The following is a 22,628-nucleotide window of genomic DNA, read 5'->3' on the forward strand; positions in this document are numbered from 1 at the left end:
TCGCATCAGCAAAGAAAGATGACAATAATTAGAAAGTGACACTTGCTGGAGGGGCTGCAGGAAAACAGGCACATGAATGCACTATTAATGAAGTTGCAAATTAGTCTAGCAAAGCACTTTGGAATTGCAATCTCAAAGTTGCTAAAATCTATGTATCCTTTGGATCAGTAGTTACCACTTGACTTACCCCACAAAGAGACCAAATAAAGAATGAAAATACCTATATACAGAAAATTTTATGGCAGCAATTTCACTGTAGTAAAAAATTGGAAACAAAGTGACTATCTTTCAATTGGAGAATGGCTGAACAAATTATGTGAGTACAGAGGAATGCTATTGAATAGTAAGAAAAATTATTCAGAATAACCTGGGACAACTTAAATGAGTCAATACAGAGTGAAGTGAACATAACCAAGAGAATAATCAATGTGATAACTCATTGTAAACAAAAACAAATTTGAGAGATAGTCCAATCTATGACCATTCAAAATACCAGAGAACCAGCATTGATCCATGTTACACATCACTTAACAAAGAAGTTTGAGTTTAAAGTGCATCAGCAATTTCATTAAGGATAATGACAACAATGAGACAAAATATCAAATTTGTGGGATGCAGCCAAAGCAGTACCTAGGAGAAAAATTATATCTCTAAATCTGTAAAAGAGAGAAAGAGTAGATCAATGAATTAAGCATGCAACTAAAAAAAAAAAAAAGAACAAATTAGAGATTCCCAATTAAACACCAAAATGGAAAACCTGTAAATCAGGAGAGAGCTGAATCAAACTGAAAATTAAAAAAACCCCACCAAAATGATAAATAAAACTAAGAACTGGTTTTAATGGGAAAAACCCCAAGAAAAGAAATAAATAGGTTAATTTAATTTTAAAAAATAAATAAGAAGACCAATATTAAAAATGAAAAGAGCAAATGAACAACCAATGAAGATGAAATTAAAGGAAATATAACTTTTATATTTCAATACATTTATTATATATATATATTTAATATAACATTGCCCAATTCTCTGTCAGTAAAATTGACAATCTAAGCAAAGTGGATGAATATTTATAAAATATTAATTAAGAGAAGAGAAAAAATATTTAAGTAAACTTATTAAAAGGAACTAAGAAAAAATGAATTTACAAGTGAATTCACTCAGTTTGTGAACATTGAAAGAATAATTAATCCCATTTGAAAAAATAGGCCAAGAAGAGGTCCTATCAAATTCCTTTTTTGACATATATATATATATATATATATATATACATATATATATATATGATTTTGATATTTCAACCAAACAGAACAAAAACAGAAAGATAATTTCCCTAATGGATAGTGATATAAAATTCTAATTTAAATATTAGCAAGAAATTATAGCAATGTAGCACAAAGATCATACACTATGACCAAGTAGAATTTATATCAGATTACAGGGTTGCTTTAGTATTAGGAAAACTATAAGCATAATTGACTGTGTCAATGACAGAAACAAAAATCACATGATTATTTCAATAGATTCAGAAAAAGCTTTTGAACAAAGCACATTTTTATTTAAAAAAACAAATAAAAGCAACACTAGAAATCTTAGATCTATATGGAGCCTTTCTTAAAAGGATAAGTAGTATTATCTAAAACTAAGAGCAAATATTGTCCTGGGGCATTATAATGGGGACAAGCTAGAAATCTTTTCAATAAAATCAGTATATGTAGGAGAATATATACAATAAATACAGAGTAAAGTAGCTCTCCTGTTGGGAATGAGGTAACTCCACTCAGTCCTAGATTTCATCTAAGAGGAAGACCCCTATAGTCTTTAGTGTAGCAAGCTGAAGGAGACTGGCAGCTCCTCTCCTATTAACTTCTTTCCAGACTTTTTTTTTTTCCTTTTGCAACTTGAAGTGAGATAGTCATCCTCCATCCTCATTTTTGAATATGGAAGTTAGAAATGCCAAAAAATAATCAGAGTTTGAAAAAAACTTAAGTAACCTGGAGAAAACTGAAGAACTCTCCTTTTTCCCATTCTTGCCAATTCTGCACCACCTTTGATGTAGTAATCCCAATAAGCTTTGGGGCTTGGGGATATATTAATAAATATTGGTTGAATGGAACTGGAAACAATTGATTCTTTTTTTAAATTTATTTTTTATTCTCATTTTGTACAAATGTTTTTTTAATAAAATATACTTGTTTACAAATAAACAAAATACCCCTCCCCCCATGAATATAGATAGACTTGCTTGGGCGAAAAAGTAAAGGGGAGAGAAAAAAAATTAAAATAAAAAAAATAATAGTAATAATTGTAGGTATGGCCAGGTGGCGCAATGGATGAAGCACCAGCCCTGGAGCCACGAGCACTCGAGTCCATATCCAGCCTTGTAAACCCAATAATCACCCAGCCATGTGACATGCAAGCCACCCGATCCCCACTGCCCTGCAAAAACCAAAAAGAAGAAAAAAAAAAAGACCCAAAATGAAATAAAATAGTAATAATAGTAGGGTTGGCTGGGTGGCAGACAGAGCATTGGCCCTTGAGCCAGGAGCACCTGGGTCCGAATCTGGCCCCAGACACCCAAAGATCACCCTGCTATGTGGCCCCAGGCAAGCCACCCAGCCCCACTTGCCCTGCACCCTCCCCCAAATAATAATAACAAAAAAATGTGCTTCAGTCTTTGTTCCAACACTATCAACTCTGTTGTGAGTGGAGTGGATCACATTCTTTATGATAAGTCCATCACAAAAGTTACTTCTATATTTTTCCACTGTTGCCATTGCTGATTGCAACTCCCTCCTTTCTTATTTCTCCACTACCATGTACTATATTTTCTCTCTCCTTTCACTCTGACTCTGCTGTAGGGTCACTGAGTGGTGCAGTAGACAGATCCCTGGTCCTGGGGCCAAGAATCCCTGAGCCCCCATACCACCCCTTAGGCCCAGAATCCACCTGGCCCTATGGTCCTGGGCAGGCCTTCCAATCCCAGCCCCTTGCAAGAAGTAAATGAGAAAATGTGTTATATCTGACCACTGTCCCCCCATGGTCCATCCTGTCCTCCTTTATTCACATCCCCACCCCTTCCCCCTGCTCCCCCCCTCCTTCTTACTCCAGATGTCTATACCCCATTGAGTATATTTGCTGTTTCCTCTCCTAGCCATTTCTGATGAGAGCAAAGGTTCCCTCATTCCCCCTTGCCTCCCCCTTTCCATATCATTGCAATAGCTCATTGTAATAAAAAAAATCTTATTATGTGAAATATCTCGGACTATTCCCCCTCTCCTTTTTCTTTTGCCCACTCCATTTCCCTTTTTTTCCTATTGACTCCATTTTTGCACCATATTTTATCTTCGAATTCAGCTTTCTCCTGTGCTTCAACTATAAAAGCTCTCTCTACCTGCTCTATTAACTGAGATGGTTCATATGAATATTATCAGTATCATTTTTCTATACGTGCAGTTCATCCTCATTAAGTCCCTCATATTTCCCCCCTCTCCTCCAATCTCCATGCTTCACCTGAGTCCTGTATCTGAAGATCAAACCTTCTGTTCAGCTCTGACCATTCCAAAAGGAACCTTTGAAATTCCCCTGGTTCATTGAAAGTCCATCTTTTTCCCTTGGAAGAAGACATTCAGCCTTGCTGGGTAGTTCATTCTTGGCTGCATTCTAAGCTCTTTTGCCTTCCGGTATATTATATTCCAAGCCCTATGAGCTTCCAATGTAGTTACTGCTAAGTCCTGTGTGATCCTGACTGCAGCTCCATGATATTTGAACTTTGTCCTTCTGGCTGCTTGTAATATTTTCTCTTTGACTTGGGAGTTCTGGAACTTGGCTATAATATTCCTGGGGGTTGGTTTTTTGGGATCTCTTTCTCGGGGGGGATTGGTGGATTCTCTTCATTTCTATTTTGCCCTCTGCTTCTAGAATATCAGGGCAATTTTCCTGTAGTAATTCTTTGAAAATGATGTCAAGGCTCTTTTCCTGATCATGACTTTCAGGTATTCCAATAATTTTCAAATGATCTTTCTAAGTCTGTTTTCCATATCAGTTGTTTTTTCAATGAGATATTTCACATTTTCTTCTAATTTTTCATTCTTTTGGTTTTGAAGTATTGATTCCTGATTTCTAGTAAATTCATCAATCTCCCTGAATTCTGTTCTTTGTCTGAAGGATTTGTTCTCCTCAGAGAGTTTTCTTATCTCTTTTTCCATCTGGCCAATTTTGCTTTTTAAAGCATTCTTCTCCTCAGTAACTTTTTGAACTGTTTTATCCATTTGACCTAAGCTGGTTTTTAGCATGCTATTTTCTTCAGAATTTTTTTGGATTTCCTTGACTAAGCTGCTGACTTCATTTTGATGTTTTTCCTGCATCTCTCTCCTTTCTTTTCCCAGTTTTACTTCTAACTCCCTCATTTGATTTTCAAAGTATTTTTTGAGCTCTATCATAGCCTGAGCCCAATTTCTGTTTTTCTTGGAGTCTTTAGATTCAGGAGCTTGTGCTTCCTCATCTTCAGACTGAGTATTTTGATCCTTCTTGGGCTCATTTGCAAAATATTTCTCAATGGTCTCCCTCTTGTTTCTTTGCTTGTTCATTTTCCCAGCCTAAGCCTGTTTTTTGGGGTGCTTCCTGAGCTTTTGGGACACTCCCACAAGGGTCTCATTGTGTGAGGTTCTGTCCTACCTCCTGGTCTGTGAATAACCATAAGCGCCCCCCTCTGCCATGGGGCTGAGGTGGGGGGGCCCTGTTGTTCTATGGGGGGGCCTAGACTGCAATCAGGATCTGAATGTGGTCAGAGCCCCAGAGTCCTGTTCCAGGGCAGAGGACAGAGCTCAGCAGTCTCTCTCTCTCTTCACTCCCCTCCCTCAGCTCAATGGGCTCATGCCCTGGGGACTCCTGCTTACTGGCTCCGCCTGCTTCTGTTTCCAGGTCTAGGCTGAGAAAGACCAAGCTGTTTACTGTGTGCCCTGAGGGCTGGGCTCCACATGCTTGCTCTGGCAGAGGTCCCCAGCTGTTCCCCCACTTTGTTCTGGTGCTCCCAGGGGTGCAGCTCAGGAGACTCCCCCACTGCTGTGAGCTGCGGCTCCCAGCGCCCTGGGGCTGCCTCTGGGAGGCTGAAGTTCTTTCGCTCTGGCGGGCCACCCCTCTGGTGGGCCGCCCCTCCGACCCTGGGGAGCAGAGACTTTCTGCTCTTTTCCAGGTTACCTTGAGTAGGAGAACTGCCTCACTGGGTCCCTTTGTAGGTTCTATCTCTTGAAAGTTTAGTTAGAGTCCTTAGTTTATGAGTTTTTATCAGAGAGCTCCTAAGACTTGATCCCTTCATGTTGCCATCTTGGTTCCGCCCCCCCAAAAATTGATTCTTTAAATGAGGAAATTTCATTTATTATGTAGAAATAGATATATAGATAATTCTGCAATTGTGTAAAGGGCATTGGACTGAGAGTTGGGTGTTCTAGGTCTGAGGTTTTATCTCTCCCACTAAATTGCTTGCAATAATCTTGGGTCAGGCCAGTCTTTCCCTCTCAGTCTCAATATCCTTTTCTTTAAAAATGAGAACAATAAAAACCTCACTATCTTCCCCTTTCCTGAGAAAAGTGCTTTACAAATTGGAAGGCACTAGAAAATGTGAACCACTGTTATTCTGCAGATCTTTTATGACTATTGGTCTAACATATACCCAATTACTAGCAGGGACAGCAAACCTGCAGAAAAAAAAGTTAGCCTCAATGATTCATATACTTCAAGGTTCTTAGAATTTTATTTTCCTTTCTTTAAAATGTAATATTCTCATATTCCCTCCTGTGGTCATTAGCTCAATGCAGGTTAAAAACAAAGTGTTTTGTGTCCATTTTCTAATTGTACACCAAATTATCAAACTCTCATTACCATCAGCCTAATTATTCTGAAATCTAGCATGTTATCCCATTGAATAATCAATCAGATAAAAAGTATGTACCTCTAACTGCCTTGAGTTAGCAAAAAATCTTCTGCTACTTAAACCTGGGTTGTTAGGAGGATTTAAGGCCAGACAATTTTAGAAATCATCTAATTAAAATCCTTTCTGTTTATAGCTCAAAAGGGTTGTATGTAGAAGCTAATCCAAGGTCTTACATGTTTTAGGACCTCTGTATTAGGCTATTCATAGCCCTATAGCTATAGAAGTAATATCATTTATTTATACTGTATCCTTGAAAGTTTAGAACTTCTTTCTGAATGGCAAGAAGAAAATATTTTGTACACTAGTCCAAATGTAAGTTTTGAGATTTTGAGTTGATACCTTTGGTCAAGGATTCTTAAATATTTATTGCCATGCACCCCTTTATTAGCTTGTTAAAACCTGTGGACACTTTCTCAGAATAATATAAAATTCATGAGATTACCAAAAAACCCAACTTATATTGAAATATATAATTTTTCCTGGGGGGCTAGGTGGAGTAGTGGATAAAGCACTGTCCTTGGAGTCAGGAGTACCTAGGTTCAAATTCGGTCTCAGACACTTAATAATTACCTAGCTGTGTGGCTTTGGGCAAGCCACTTAACCCCATTTGCCTTGCAAAACCCTAAAAAAAGAGAGAAATATATAATTTTTCCCGATCGAAGTTCAAGGAGTTTTTGACCCCAGATAAAGTACATTTTTTCTGGATCATAATTCAAAAATGGAAGATGGGGTAGGATGAAGGTAAGAATGCAGACTATCTGACGAAATTCAGGAGAGATTTCACTTTGTAAATATGATAATATAATGAATTCTTTTATATGTATCTCCTCTTTTACTGGGTAAGGGGTAAAAACAAAACCCCAAAGCAAGAGATAGAAAGAGAAATTCCATTTAATGTTAACTATAGACAATAACAAATACTGGAATCTACCTTCCAAGACAAATTCAGAAACTATATGAACACAATTACAAAATTTTCACATAAATGAAATCAGATTTAAATAATTGGAAAAATGTCAATTGCTCATTGATAGGTTGGGCTTATATAATAAAAATGACTACTCTACCTAAACTAAATTAGTTATCCAATACTATGCTGATCAAACTACCAAAATTATTTTAGAGCTAGGAAAAATAGGAACAATATACATATACTGAAGAATATGAAGAGATTAGTGAAAAAAAAAGGAAGGTGGTCTAGCCATACCAGATTTAAAACTATATCATAAAGTGGCTGTCATCAAAACTGTCTGTTACTGGCTAAGAAATAGAGAAGTAAATAAATGGAATAGATTAGATACAAAAGAAACAGTAGTAAATAACTATAATAATCTATTTGATAAACCCAAAGACTCATATTTCTGGGATAAGAATTCATTACTTGACAAAAAAACCGCTGGGAAAACTCAAAAAATAATATGGCAGTAACTAGGCATAGATCAACATCTCACAACCTATACTAAAATAAGATAGAAATGGGTACAGGATTTAGACATAAAGAGTGATACCATGAATCAATTGGGAGAACATTATAAATTGCAAAATGAACAATTTCATTAAGTAGAAAGATGGGAAACAATTTTCATAGCTAGTGTTTCTGATAAAGTACTATTTCTAAAATATATGGAGAACTGAGTCAAATTTGTAAGAATACAAATCTTTCCAATATTTAAAAGACTTTATGATAGAAAATACCATCCATATCCAGAAAAAAGAACTGTGGAATTTAAATGAAGACCAAAGCTTATTATCTTCAATTTGTATTGTGTATTTGTATCTTCAAATGTATTGTGATATTTTTTTCTCTGTTTTCTTTCTTCCATTTGGATCTGATTCTCTCTCACAATATCATCAACATGGATCTTTGTTTAGTATAGTTATAAATGTAGAGCCTATTTCAGATTGCTTTCTGTCAGGGGCAGGGGAGAAGGAAGGGAGGGAGGAAGAAAAATATAAACTTCAAAATATTGGAAAAAATGATTAGTTAAAAACTACCATTTCATGCAGTTGGAAAAACAACCAAATAAATTAAAAAAAAAAGAGTGCAGTTGAGCGGCTAGGTGGCACAGTGGATAGAGCACCATCCCTGGAGTCAGGAGGACCTGAGTTCAAATTTGGTATCAGACACACCTAGCTGTGTGACCTTTGGCAAGTCACTTAATCCCATTGCCTAGCAAAAAACAAAAACAAAAGCAATAAAGGAGTGCAAATCATTCTCCATTTGATAAAGGGTTAAAGATATGATCAAGCAGTTTTCAGCTGAAGAAATTAAAATTATCTATAGTTATAAAACTATTTCAAATTAGAAAAATGCAAATTAAAGCAACTCTGAAGAATCACCTCACAGCTATCAGATGATGAAAAAAAAGGAAAATGATTAATGTTGGAGAAGATGTGGGAAAACTGAGACACTAATGCTCTATTGGTAGAGTTGTGAACTGATCTAACATTTTTGGTGAGCAATTTAGATCCAAACAACAAAATTGTGCAAACCCTTTGATCCAGCAATAACACTACTTGGTCTATATCCCAAAGAGATCATGAAAAAATACAAAAGTATTCATAGCACCTCTTTTTGTACTGACAAATAATTGGAAATTGAGGGGATGTCTATTAATTGGGAAATGACTGAACAAGTTTTTGTAAATGAACATTATGGAGTGCTATTGTTCTGTAAGAAATTATGAATGGATTACATTGTTGGTGGAACTGTGAACTCATCCAACCTTTCTGGAGAGAAATTTGGGATTATGCTCAAAGGGAAACAAAAATGTGCATGCCCTTTGATCCAGCAATACCACTACTGGATCTATACCCTGAAGAGGTACAGTTTACAAAAATATTCATAGCAGCTCTGTTGGTGGTGGCAAAGAATTGGAAATCAAGTAAAAGTCCTTCAATTGGGGAATGGCTTAACAAATTGTGGCATATGTATGTCATGGAACACTATTGTTCTATTAGAAACCAGGAGGGATGGGAATTCAGGGAAGCCTGGAGTGATTTGCATGAACTGATGCTTAGTGAGATGAGCAGAACCAGAAAAACACTGTATACCCTAACAGCAACTTGGGGGAGATGACCAACCTTGATAGACTCGTTCATTCCATCAGTGCAACAATCAGGGACAATTTGGGGCTGTCTGCAATGGAGAATACCATCTGTATCCAGAGAAGAACTGCGGAGTTTGAACAAAGACTATTATCTTTAGTTTAGAAAAAAAAACATATCTTATTGTCTGATCTTGCTATCTCTTATACTTTATGTTTGTTCCTTAATGATTTCTCTCTCATCACATTCAATTTGGATCAATGTATACCATGGAAACAATGTAAAGACTGACAAATTGCCTTCTGTGGGGGGTGGGGGGAGGGAAGTAAGATCAGGGGAAAAATTATAAACCTCAAAATAAATAAAAACTTTAAAAAAAAAAGAGATCATGAGTGGGAAGACTTCAGAAATCCTGGAAAAACTTACATGAACTGATACTTAGTTAAGTAAGCAGCACCAAGAGAACACTGTACACATTAATAGCAACATTGTGAGATGATCAAATATGATGGATTTATCTCATATCAGCAGTTCAGCAGTTCAGTGATCAAGGACAATTCTGAGAGAACTGTTATGGAAAATGCTATCCACAGCCATGAACAATAAAAGAAACAGCTATGGAGTCTGAGTACAGAAGAAAGCATACTAATTTTTATAATATTTTATATTTTTCTTCCTTTCTCATGGTTCCCCTGCCCCTTAGTTCTAATCTCTTTCATAACATGACTAATATGGAAATATGTAAAACATGATTGTATATGTATAATTTATATCAGATTGTTGGCTGCTATAGGGAGAGGGAAGAGAAAGTAGGATGATAGAAAAATGTGGAACTCAAAAGTCTGCAAAAAGATGAATGTTGAAAACTATCTTTGCGTGTAATTGGAAAAAATAAAATTAAAAAAGTTATAAAATAATAATAACAAAGAGGGTTATTCTCAGGATCAGTATAAACTGAGTTCAAGTCTTACTTCTGACATATACTGGCTGTGTGAGACCCTAAACAAGTCACTTAACTTCCTATGTTCTAGACAATTCTCTAAGATTATATGTTGTAGGAGAATTACTGCTGTGTATCTGCAGTAGAAATTCTCAAAATGGGGGTGGCTAGGTGGCGCAGTGGATAAAGCACTGGCCTTGGAGTCAGGAGTACCTGGGTTCAAATCCGGTCTCAGATACTTAATAATTACCTAGCTGTGTGGCCTTGGGCAAGCCACTTAACCGCATTTACCTTGCAAAAATCTAAAAAAAAAAAAAGAAATTTTCAAAATGAAATCAAAGGAAGGGGGAAAATGGATGATAGCTTTCAAATGCTTTGAAAAATTGAAAGCACCAGAGAAATATGAAATTAAAATGACTTCTGGGTTTCTCAGGATAATTTTCAGTGATTGGATAGTTCCCTTCTGTCAACCAATAGATTTTTAAGGGACTACTTTTGACCTCCTTGCTGACAAGCAAATCATCATTATAGTAAAAAATAGTGTAGCATAGTAAAATGTAGTGGTGTGAAAGTCCAGTTGAAATGGAAGTGATTAAACTATACATAAAAATTCTTGCTGGTCACCTACTGATTTTGAAAACCATATAGTAACATCTTTGTTATATTGTATTATCTTTGTTATATTGTATTTTTATTTATTTTCTTAAATATTTCCCAATTACATCTAATAAAAATATTTATTTTTAATTTATGGAATAGAACAAGCATTTCTATAACAGTAAAATAAAAAAGATGATTGTACATGAAACTACAAATCTATTTTGTACAACTTGCTTTTCCTTTTTTATATCTAATAAAGTTATGCAATTTTTTCTTCCCTCTCTCTTTTTTCCACCCTAGGGATGGTCACCATCAGACACAAATGTGTGTATGTGTGTGTGTGTGTGTGTGTGTGTGTGTGTGTGTGTGTGTATGTAAAATCACTCTATACCTACTTTTATTTATCAGTACTTTCTCTGGATGCAAACAGTATCTTCCTTTATAGGTCATTTGCAGTTAATTTGGATATTTAAAATAGTCGATCAAAGCAATTCTTAAAACAATATTACTGTTACTGTATACAATATTCTCTTAGTTTCTGCTCATTTTGCTCTTCATTATTTTCTGAAAGTCTATCCATGGTGTATGTGGGGTTTTTTTTTTTTTTTTTTTTTTTTTTTTAGTTTTTGCAAGGCAATGGGGTTAAGTGGCTTGCCCAAGGCCACACAGCTAGGTAATTATTAAGTGTCTGAGGTCGGATTTGAACTCAGGTCCTCCTGACTCCAGGGATGGTGCTCTATCCACTGAGCCACCTAGCTGCCCCATCCATGTTTTTCTAAGATCATTGAACACATTTCTTATAGCACAGTAGAATTCCTCATCATTATTATCAATATAAGGTGCTTCACATCGGATTATCACAATTCAGTGAGGAAGTGCAAAAATTATTTTTTCCATTTTACAGATGAGGAAACTGAGTCCCAGAGGAGTCAAATGAATTGTCCATGGTCCTGGACAGCAGAACTGGGACTTCAATTTGATTTTCTAACAGCAAACTAAGTATTTGGCATGCAAATTTGACATGCAATTCCTTTTACTTCTATAAAATTACTCTCTAATGCTGTATCTTACATGCTGTAATTTAGAAAAATCATAGATCTGAGCTAAAAGAGATCTTAGAAGTCATTTATTCCAGACCCCTCATTTTACAGGTGAAGAAGCTGAAGTATAGAGCAGTTAGTGACTTAGATTGTAAGTTCCATGATGGAAGGGGCTATCTTTTTTTAATTTTAAATTTATTTATGTATTTTGAATTTTACAATTTTACCCCAGTATCACTTCAGGGGCTATCTTTTGCCTTTTATTGTATCCTCAGAACTTAACATAGTTTTTGAATAATAATAATAATAATAATAATAATAAATGGGTGAAGTAAATTAAATTCAATTATCCAATGCCATAAGGAGGGAGAGTAAGTAACAAAACTGAAATTTGAAATCTGGTTCTCCTAAGACTGGATGTTCTGGGTTGTGTCCACTGTCTTTTTTCTTTCTTCCAATGATAAACTTAAATAAACAATAAAAACCTCAAATTCTTTCATGAAGACTTAGTAGCTATAAGACCATGATTAAGGACATTTGACTCTTGGCTTCAATGTATCTTAACAGTATGACTCTGAATCAGTCTCTTTACCTCAATGAAATTCAGTTTCCTCAATCTATAAGAAAATGATATGAGCAGCTAGATGGCATAGTTGATAGATTTCTGTGTCTGGGGTCAGGAATACCTGAGTTCAAATCCACTCTCAGATATTTACTAATTGTGTGACCCTGTGAAAATCACTTAAGCTTGTTTTTCCTAAGTTTCCTCATCTATAAAACTGGAAAAAGAAATGGTAAACCACTCCAATATCTTTGCAAGAAACCCCCCAAACAGCATCATGAAGAGTTGGACACAACTGAAATGGCTAAATAATAAATAAGTTAATGATAATCATGCTTCTATTGTCTAATGAGAAAACTGGGAGGGGGCCATTGAAGAAAAGTTATTTATAGAAGGTTGCAAGTTAATAACAAGACTAAAAGGAGAATGTACATCAGGAATGTTGTGAAAAAATGACTTTATAAACCCTAAAATGCTGTAGAAATGTTTCAAAAACGTGAGTTATGATAACTATAGGGCAGGTGTACTTAACCTAGGATACACAGGGATAGATGGATACATTTCAGGGTGAGGGAACAATCTGTGAACTTGGAAGGAAAATTAGATTACAACTTTTGTTTTCCTGACCTTTGGCTGTATTTTAATATTTACTTCAATTCTGATTTCGTTTTTTTAAAAGTATTTTAGGAGTCCCTAAGCTTCACAGATTGTCGAAAGGTCCATGATTAAAAAAAAAAAAAGTTAAAAAGGTCTACATAAAATGATGTAGTTTCCCTCTGTTTTCTGCTTCTCTTCCCTCTCCCCAAATAAAAGAAGTCATAGAAATATTTGCAACAAAAATCATAGGAACAAAATCCCCAAATCATTTGGTTGAGTTTCCCGAATGGGATCCTAAATTAAATGTCATGTCTTATTTTGATATGACCCTGGAAAGAGGGGGCTCTTCCTTGCAAGACTGGTCTGATGCTCAACTGACCTTTCTGTCAGGACTTTTTTCTTTTATCATCTTAAAACAAAACAAAACAAAACAAAAACCTTGAGAGCCTACTCTGTGTGTGTGTGTGTGTGGGGGGGGAGCAGAGAGCATCAAACTGACTTAAATCCCTCACATTCCCTTTCAAGCTGACTTTCCTCCTGCTCTTTCCTCACTGGAGAGATCAAGCAGCTGTTCATCTTCATTTGTGGGTTCACCTGTAAGCCCTCAGGTGCTTTGAGAGTGGAGTGGAGAGGGGAAAATAATATCCTTGGACTCCAAGCTTCATCTAAGCAAATTAATCTGTCTGCTGGGACAGTCCTATGGGACTGCCCAGGGGTTGTAATATAAGGAGAATAAAGACTTCCCATCTTTCCATTCCAAAATAATACATCTCTTCTCCTACTAACCTCTCACTGATGTTTACAAATCCCACTTTAGTTATTTCTTTAGACTGGAACACTGGACATTCTGTTTAAATAGAGGCAGCCTGGTGTGGTGGAAAATGCAGCTAGAAGTCCACTTGACAGAATAGCTACAGACAGAATTTAGGATTGGACTGGGTGATCCAGAGGCCTTCTTCTGACTCTGATTCTAAGACTTGGACTCAAGAGACCTGAATTCTAAGTCTGGCTTCATCATTAACTTGCTTTGTCACCTTGTGAGTTACTTCCTCCTCTTTGGACTGAAGTTTCTACTGGTAAAATTATTGATTTGGTCTACATCAGAGGTTCTTAACCTGAGGTCCATGAACCAGAACAATTAGGGTGATTTGAATCCCCTATTCGGCCATTAAGGCTTCCATGGATAGAATTCAAAGATCCAAGAACTTGGATTAAATTAATTAAAATATATTTATTTCAATAAAATTATTTATCTTTGTAATGCTATATATTTCATTTTGTATACTTTTATAACATTATTATGAGGAGTCCATGGCCTTCACCAGACTGTTAAAGGTATCCCTGAAACAAAAAAGCTTACGAATTCCCAACTCCTGGTCATTTGCTGGTCTTTAAGGTCTTTTTCTGCTCTAGTGCTCTATGTTCTGTTAACCTAAGGTCTATTTAAATTCTATGGTTCATTTTCCTAAGATCCCTTCCAATTCTTTCTATGGTTCTATGATTAGAGTGTCCCTTTGAGCTCAAGTAATATGTTTTCAAAGATTCATTTCAAACACTGAATTGTATGGTTCTATATTCTAAGACTAATTTTAGCTCAAACATCCCATGATTCTTTGTAGATCTCTGTCAGTGAAGCAGAGAATCATTAATCTAGAGATAGTTGATACCTGAAAGATCATCTCATTGGCCAACCATGTCATCTGCTTACTTTACTTTTTTGTTTTTGGAGGAAATTGAGGTTAAATGACTTGATCAGAGTCACACTGCTAGTAAGTGTCTGTTAAGATACATTGAACTCAGGTCTTACTGTCTCCAGAGCTAGTGCTCTATCCATCATACCACCTAACTGTCCCTTCAACCATGTCATTTTTAAAGATGAGAAGTCAAATGACTTGTTGAAGGTGACTCAGGTAGCAGAGGTCATATGAAAAGGATGAGAAAATGGTCATTGCTGGCTATTAACTTAACTTCCAACCTACCTGTCCACGCTTATTGTAATTTGTTTCTAGTCATACACAATCTGATTCAACTAAAATTTCCTTCTTGATATTTCTCATATAGAATATCCCTTCTCTCATCTCTATGCTTTTTGTCCAGATTGTCCCCATATCTAGAACATACTCTTTCTTCAGCCACACTTTTTAGAATTCCTAGTTTCCTTCAAAGATCAGATCAAACTCTACCTTATATTGATTGATTACTGATATCTCTATTTCTAGAGATACTTCTTATTAATTATTTCACATTTTTTAGGTAATTATATATGTACATGCCAACCCAGGAGAATTCAGATTTTTCCCATAGCAGGGATTATTTCAGGGTTGAATTTATATTCCTAGTTTCTGGTATGTAGTAGAAAACTAATAAATGCTTACTGATTTATTTATGCTTTGCTTCAAATTTTTCTTGGCAGAGAGCATGATTTTGAGAAATAGGAAAAAAGGGGCCTATGAATTTTGGTAGGAAGTTAATAGGATGGATCTGCAGTTAATTCTGTAGAACTATGCAGTGAGTTCAGATCTAACCTCAGACTTGTATTAGTTATATGATCTTGGGCAAGTCATTTAAGCTCTGTCTACTTTAGTTTCCTCTACTGTAAAATGGAGGGTTAATAACTTCAAAAGATTATTGTGAAGATCAAATGATATACTATTGGTAAAAGTACCCAGCACAGAGTCTGGAACACAGTAAGTGCTATATAAATATTTGGTCCTTTCCTGAATCAGATTGCATATTCAGGAAATTTGGAGTTAGGATTGTGGGGAAGGGAAGAAGACAATTCCTAGGTAGGCAGGAATATTAGAAAAAGCCTAGACAGTTGTATATGTGTATGCATACACTTTTTATATAAAAAGGAGAATAATATGTAGGAAGAGAGATAAATATTGAAGGTAAATCTTTCCTTTTTCACACAGGGAATAATTACATTATTGTTATTTATGTTCATTAGTTAAAGGGACTTGAAATTTCATTATTAGATATGAATTTTTTTGATTCTTAAAGATGGTTTGGTTTTTAAAAATACTAATTACATTGGTATTATATAATAATTGTTCATATATTTATCATTTTGGAAAAGATTTGGATAAAGGCACATATAATATGCATATCCAATTTTCATATAATTCAAAGCTGGCTTTGGATATTTAACACAGTGGTTAAAAGTCAAGATCCAAAAGAATGTGACAGGTTACAACAATGGATTAAATCTAATTAGATGAAATTTAATAGAGATAAAAATAAAGCCTTCATATGGGCACAAAAAGTCAGCATCACAAATGATAGATGCCAAAAGATCATCTGAGACTTGAAATCAAAGAAAATTTCCTAAAACATACATTGTCTTATAATGATATAGTCTACTTTGGGAATCAGTGGGCTCCACCTCCTTGGAGCATCTTCAAGCAGGGACCTGACCTCTACTTGTCAGTTGGGTAATGCTGGACCTGAAGTCACAATGATCTTAGTTTAAATCCAACCTCAGGCACGTACTGTGTGACCCTGAGCAAGTCACTGAACCTCTGTTTACCTCAGGCTCCTCATCTATGAAATGTGAAAGAACAATAGCACCTATTTCCCAGGGTTTTTTGAAGATCAGTCTCCATTCAGTCATCAAAGTAATTTTTTCCTAAAGCATAGGTCTGACCACATTACCCTGCGGAGGCCCCTCTACCCCCAAACTCCAGTGGTTCCCTTTAGCCTATAGGAGCTAATGGAAAAGGCTCTGTTTGGTATTTAAAATCTTTCATAATCTAGCCCTCTCCTACCTTTCAAGTCTTCTAAAATCTTATTTCCTGATATTTACTTTTCTATCCAGTGACACTGACCTCCTGGCTGTTCTAAAAATAAGCCATTCCTTTCTCAAATCTGACATTTTTTTCTGGCTGTCTGGAACTCCCACCCTCCCTCTTTGGCTCTACATATTGTGTCTTCTAGCTTCCTTTCAAATCCTATCCTTTATACTAGAAACCTTCCCCAATGATTCTTAATTCCAGTGCATTCTCCCTGTTAATTATTTCTTATTCTGTATATGGTTTACTTCTTAAATATTTGATAGCATACTCTCTGTCCCATTAGATTGTGAGTTCCTCAAAAGCAGAAGAATTGTCTTTTGCTTCTTTTTGCATCTCCAGGACTTAGCATTGTGTCTGACGTATATGAAGTAGGCACCTAATAAATGTTAATTTATTGACAATCCAGAGGAGGGCAATGGGTATAGTAAGGTGTCTTGATTTCATTAAATATTGAAGGTATCAGAAGTATTTGGTCTAGGGAAGAGAAGATTTAGGGTAAGCATGATAGCAATGAGAAGGGGCCAGTGAAGTTTTGATGAAGGGGATGCCATTGGAATCAAGGATATCCTTGAAGTATGGATAGAGTTTCAAAAGGCAGAAATTGGGATGGGAAGAGATAGGGACAGGGTTGTGCTGGAGTCTGTTCAAATCAACCCAAAATAGCTGATGGTTAAATTTTCAATGTGAGCATTTACACCATGGAAATCAACAAAGTCTACAAATTGGGATTGAGTTATTATTTTATTGATTGTGTGGACTTCAAGTAATGGAAAAAATGCTCATAATACAATTTAAATTTTAAAGTATTTTTCTCCTTGAAAGATGGTTATTAAACATTTACTAGTATACCCTTAAGATACTGACATAGCAGATTAGGTAAGTAAAGACACAAAAATATGGTTAATTTATGGGATATGTATGTTTATGTGGAGAACAGTGAATATTTCAATTTGGCTGAAGGAAAGAGTTTGTGGTAGGGAAGCAGTTTTGAGGTAAGCTTGAAAAAGGAGAGTGGTGCCAAGTTGTGGAAGTTCTCTAATGTCAGGATAAGGAATTTAGTCTTTAATAGATGATCCCTAGGACCTCTTTTGGCTTTTGTAAAGTATGGAAACTATGGGAATGTGAACACACATCTGGTAATTGAAAAGATGAAAAAAGTAATAATAAAGTGCTCATTTTTGGACAACAATGATGAAGATAATGGACAATAGCCAAATTAGCCATATGCACTTGGCTCCCAAAATTAAATATGCACTGTATAATGCAGAACAAGAGAGACAAGGACAATAAACCATTTAAAGACAAGAATGGAGTTTAATTCTAGGAGTGGTATAAAACAATGTAATAATGATGATAGCCAAGTTAGCTTTGTGCATGTATAATCCAAACAGAATGCAAATTGAAGTCATAAATAATATTTAATTTGTAATACCAAAAGAGTCTAAAAAAGTTATATTGACTAAAAAATTATTAGAACGAGTCAAATGAAGATTCCTGTATGCTTGGAATATTTAGTGGACCAAGGCAGAGTTAGAGGAGGAAAAAATCCATAATACAGTGTTTGAGTTGGAAATTGGATGAGAAGACTGTGATTTTCCAACTTGCATTTACAAAGAAAGCGACTGAAAATATTTACAAGGCCATTTAACTAGATTAGAACAAATGAGAGAAGACTTATTATTAAGAACTTATGATTAATGACATGAAATTCTTTTAAAGTAGTTTTGCAAATACTCCATCCTGGAGATATTGTATACTCTCATCTGTCATTGAGCATCTAAATAGAATCAAAGAATCTGAACACCAGAAATCGAAGAGACCTGAGAACAAAGGATATTAGATAAAGGAGGTACCTAGATGCATAGAACACACGAAGTCAGAATATTTAGTCTGATCCCTTTATTTCATAGAAGAGGAAATTGAGAACCAAAGAAATCAAGTAATTTGCCCAAGGTCATTTCATTTCACCAGGACTAGAATTCCCAGGACACCAGACTTTACTCCTAGTCCAATACCATTCTGCCTTCAACAGACAATATTTTGCTGTCAATGATTATTTTCTTTCTTATGTTCTACTTTTTATGGTCTTGCATCTTAAATTCCACCAGTGCACCCTGTGTATTACATACATGTGCCTATTAGCAACCATAAAAGGTGCCAAAAAAAGATTAATTGTGAAAGAACAGCCATTAATTTGTAGAATATTAAGTATGATTATGGGGAACGTTCAAGCCATTTCACACATTTAGGAGAAAGAATGACGAAATGCAAAGCTTGGGGAATGGAAAAAGAAAAGCAAAAATAAAGAGTAATTACTGATTTGAATAAAAAATATAACAAAAACTAATAATGTTAAATAATGAAGGGGGAGGGTGACCGTCAATCTGAATCAATGTGTTCACTTGACAAGGTAACACCATTTACGATGTAAAAACAGAATGGAACATAAGGGTTTAAGAAAATATATTGCATTTAATTTCTACAAATGGAACAATGCTGTTCTTTACATAAAGCTGGGCTGTGACAGTACAAAAGGTATTGTTGAAAGAGTGACTTCCCTATCTTACTTCCCCTAGCCCCCCAATTCCAAATGCATTGAATAATCATCATATATATGATGAATGTGACTAGGTCCAGAAAAATAATACAACTTCTTTTGCATTACCCAGATAAACAAGAGGGGGAAAAATTAATAATTATTTCATCTCAGAAGAAAGTGCCACTTGGGAAACTGAAAGCACAGAGAGACCCTTCATCTAGAAGATTTTTTCCCAATCATGCCAAACTAATCACCAGGGGAAAGGTGACATTACATAATTTATTCAATAAACATTTATTAAGAATCTGCTGAGGGCTGACTTTTTTTCTACAAGTCCTGGGCAAGGCATTTCAACTCTCTAAACCTTAATGTCTTTACCTGAAAAAATGAGTAGAATAATGCTTGACTTACTTAAAGATCATTTGAGTAACAAATTCCTAGGCTTAAAAGGGGACTCAGAGGACATTTAGTTCAGTTTCTCTCCAAAGCATGAATGATCTCTGATAAAGTTATTCATTCATTCTTCACTTGATAACTTTCACTTGATAATTTGATAAGATTTTGTTGTGGTTGTTCAGTCATTTCAGTTGTGCCCAATTCTTCATGATTCTATTTGCAGCTTTCTTCTCAAAGATACTGAAGTGGCTTGTCATTTCTTTCTCCAGCTCATTTTACAAATGAGGAAACTGAGGCAAACAGAGTTAAGTGACTTTCCCAGGGTGCACAGCTAATAAGTGCCTGAAAGTTTGATTGGAATGAACTCAGGCCTGGTATTCTGTCTACTGTGCCACCTTTCTGTCCAGGTATAAAAGACTTAGGTCAAATGACAATTTAAAAAGATAGAGTAGTGTCACAGAAAGAGCACTGAGCCTGAAGGCAGAAGTCCTTGGTTTAAATCTGGACTCTTATATGACCTGTTGTTTGATGTTCTCTGAGGAATTTTTTTTTAATTTTCAACTCTAAATCTTATGTAAAATGCTTCTTTTTGTTACTCCTTTCCCCAAAGAATGGTACAAATATGAGTTATTATTAACATGCATAAGCCTATAGAGGCAATATAAAGATTAATAACAAACCATCTTTTCTGTCAACAAGTTTATGATCTAGTTGAGGAAATAGAGTATATATACTCAGAAATAATATAATTTAGAACATGATGAGTGAATGGGAAAGATTCGAAGCATTATCTGAATTTCATTTCTTTTAAATTAAATGAGTTGAGCTGTTCTTATTCACTTCAAAATGTTTCTTGAGTCTGGTTCTCTGGTCTGGAATTTAATGATCCAGGGTAAAATTATTACAACCATTCACTACCACATAACTGAAGCTCCACTTGCAAACTCTTTCTCTTCACAGTCACTAAAGTAAAACTTAAAAAAAGTATCAGACCTGAGGAGACACTGATGTTAAGAGGCAGCAGGATGTAATGATTTCCTTACAACAGTTCTTTGTAAACCTTATATCTCTAGAGAAAGGTGAGTTATGATTATTAATAAGCCTGCATTTTCCCAGGCAGTTGGTGCTGTTCCCTTATCCTGCTTTGCCCAGATGTAGAACTCTAAAGTAGTGTAGTCACCTTTCTCAATACCACAAAGCTGAGCAGTTATGGTAATGGAAAATAGGCATAGCATGGATGATGGAAATATATAAACTCCATTTTTCATCAATAATTTCAGTCTCTTTTTCCCAGAAGCCTTTTGTCAGAGCTTCTCAGCAGTAATGAAGTTGCCTAGTGATCAGTAGAATGAAGTCTTTCTTGAATAAATCTAAGTAGGACTTCAAGGTAAAAAACAATGAAGAAAAAGAATCTGAAGAAGCAGAAGAAAATTCTGACTTGTGGCTAGAAGTTGGAGGGTGAGTGGACATGACACAAAGGGGAAAAACAAGGAAGAACCAAGTACATACTAGTACATACTAGGAGCTAAGTAATAGGTATAATGCTTTTTCTAAAGGAGAAACTAAAATTCAGGGGAGACAATAATAATTTTAATAGTGTTTTGTAGAGGTTTGCAGAGCACTTGATGAAAGTTATCTCATGCTGTCTTCACAATAAGTCTGTGAAATAACAGTTATTATTTTCCAGCATCTAATAATTACTAGCATTTGTAAAGTGCTTTATATAGCTATGTAGACACAAATATATAACTATAAAGTACTAATAAATGTCAGCTACTGTTATGGTTTGTAAAGCACTATATACATATTATTTGTTTTGATCCTCAATTCATAACAACCCTGAGAGTCAGGTTCTATTGCTAACCCCAGGTTATAGTTGGGGAAACTGAGGCAGACAGTGGTTAAGTGGCTTGCCCAGAGTTATGTCTACAAGAAATGCCTGGGACTGGATTGAACCCATGTTTTCCTTACTCCAGATATATTCACTGAGAGACCTGACTACCTATTTACAATGAATCTGAGTCAACTAGAGGTTATGATTCTGGGTCACAGTGCTAGTAAGAGTCTTTCTGAGGAAGGATTGCAAGTCCAATATTCTGAACTCTAAATCTAGTACACTATTCACCACAGCTCTCAATCTCCATCTCTATGCAAGTACATAAGGAATAGGTAACAAGCAAAGTTAAACCAGAGATCCTAGTGCAAGGAGACAATTTTGGTCATAAGCATAACTGAGACTAGATGGTACAGGATTCATGAATGGAACATGGCTCTGATGGGATATTTCTTATTGAAAAGGTTTTGAAAAGATAGTAATAATAATAGCCAGCATTTTTATTTAAGGTTTTCAAGGCATTTCACAAATATTATTTCCTTTGATCCTTATAATAATTCTGGAAGATATCTGCTATTATTATCCATGTTTTTATCAATGAAGAGACTTAGGCAGGCAGAGGTTAACTGACTTTCCCAGAGTCAAACAACTAGTAAGTGTCTGAGTGGAATTTGAATTCAGGTTTTTCTGACTACAGGATCCACTGTGCCACCTAGCTAAGCTGTCTCTGAAGATTAAAGGACCTGTGGAGCAGTTTTGTAGGTTAAGAGGATCTCATCATGGGAAAAAAATCTAGAAATACAATCTAGAACTCCACCTGTTCCTGCTATGATTCTATGACTGGAAAGAAGAAAAATGAAAATTACTCAAGGGAAGTCCAGAAGACCTGAATTCTAATCCTAAAAACCCAAGCAAATCATCTAACTGTTCTGTGCCTCAGTTTTCCAGCAAAGGAATATCTAATTGATGCAGTACATAGAAAGCTGGACTTGAAATCAGGAAGATACACATTCAAATATGCCCTCAGACACTTACTAGCTCTGTTTTCTTCACTTTACAGATGAGAAAATCAAGGAACATTACAGTTAAATGAATTATCCAAGAATATGGAGCAAAGCCTTGAACTAAACCGAATTTTTTGGACTACTCAGTACTTTGTAAAAAATTGCCTTTCTAAATAGAATTCTTTAATTTAATCTTTTAATTTTAAATGTGAATTTAATAAAAAATTATGTGTTAATATTTGGAAGAAGTTAAAATGTCAGAGAATTTGCTATATATAATTTGTGTTTATTGATATGTTTGGAATGTATACTGAACACTAAAAATGTAATAACCTCTTGACAAAA

The sequence above is a fragment of the Macrotis lagotis genome, chromosome 1, assembly GCF_037893015.1.
Source record: "Macrotis lagotis isolate mMagLag1 chromosome 1, bilby.v1.9.chrom.fasta, whole genome shotgun sequence".
In the NCBI taxonomy this organism is placed as follows: Eukaryota; Metazoa; Chordata; class Mammalia; order Peramelemorphia; family Peramelidae; genus Macrotis; species Macrotis lagotis.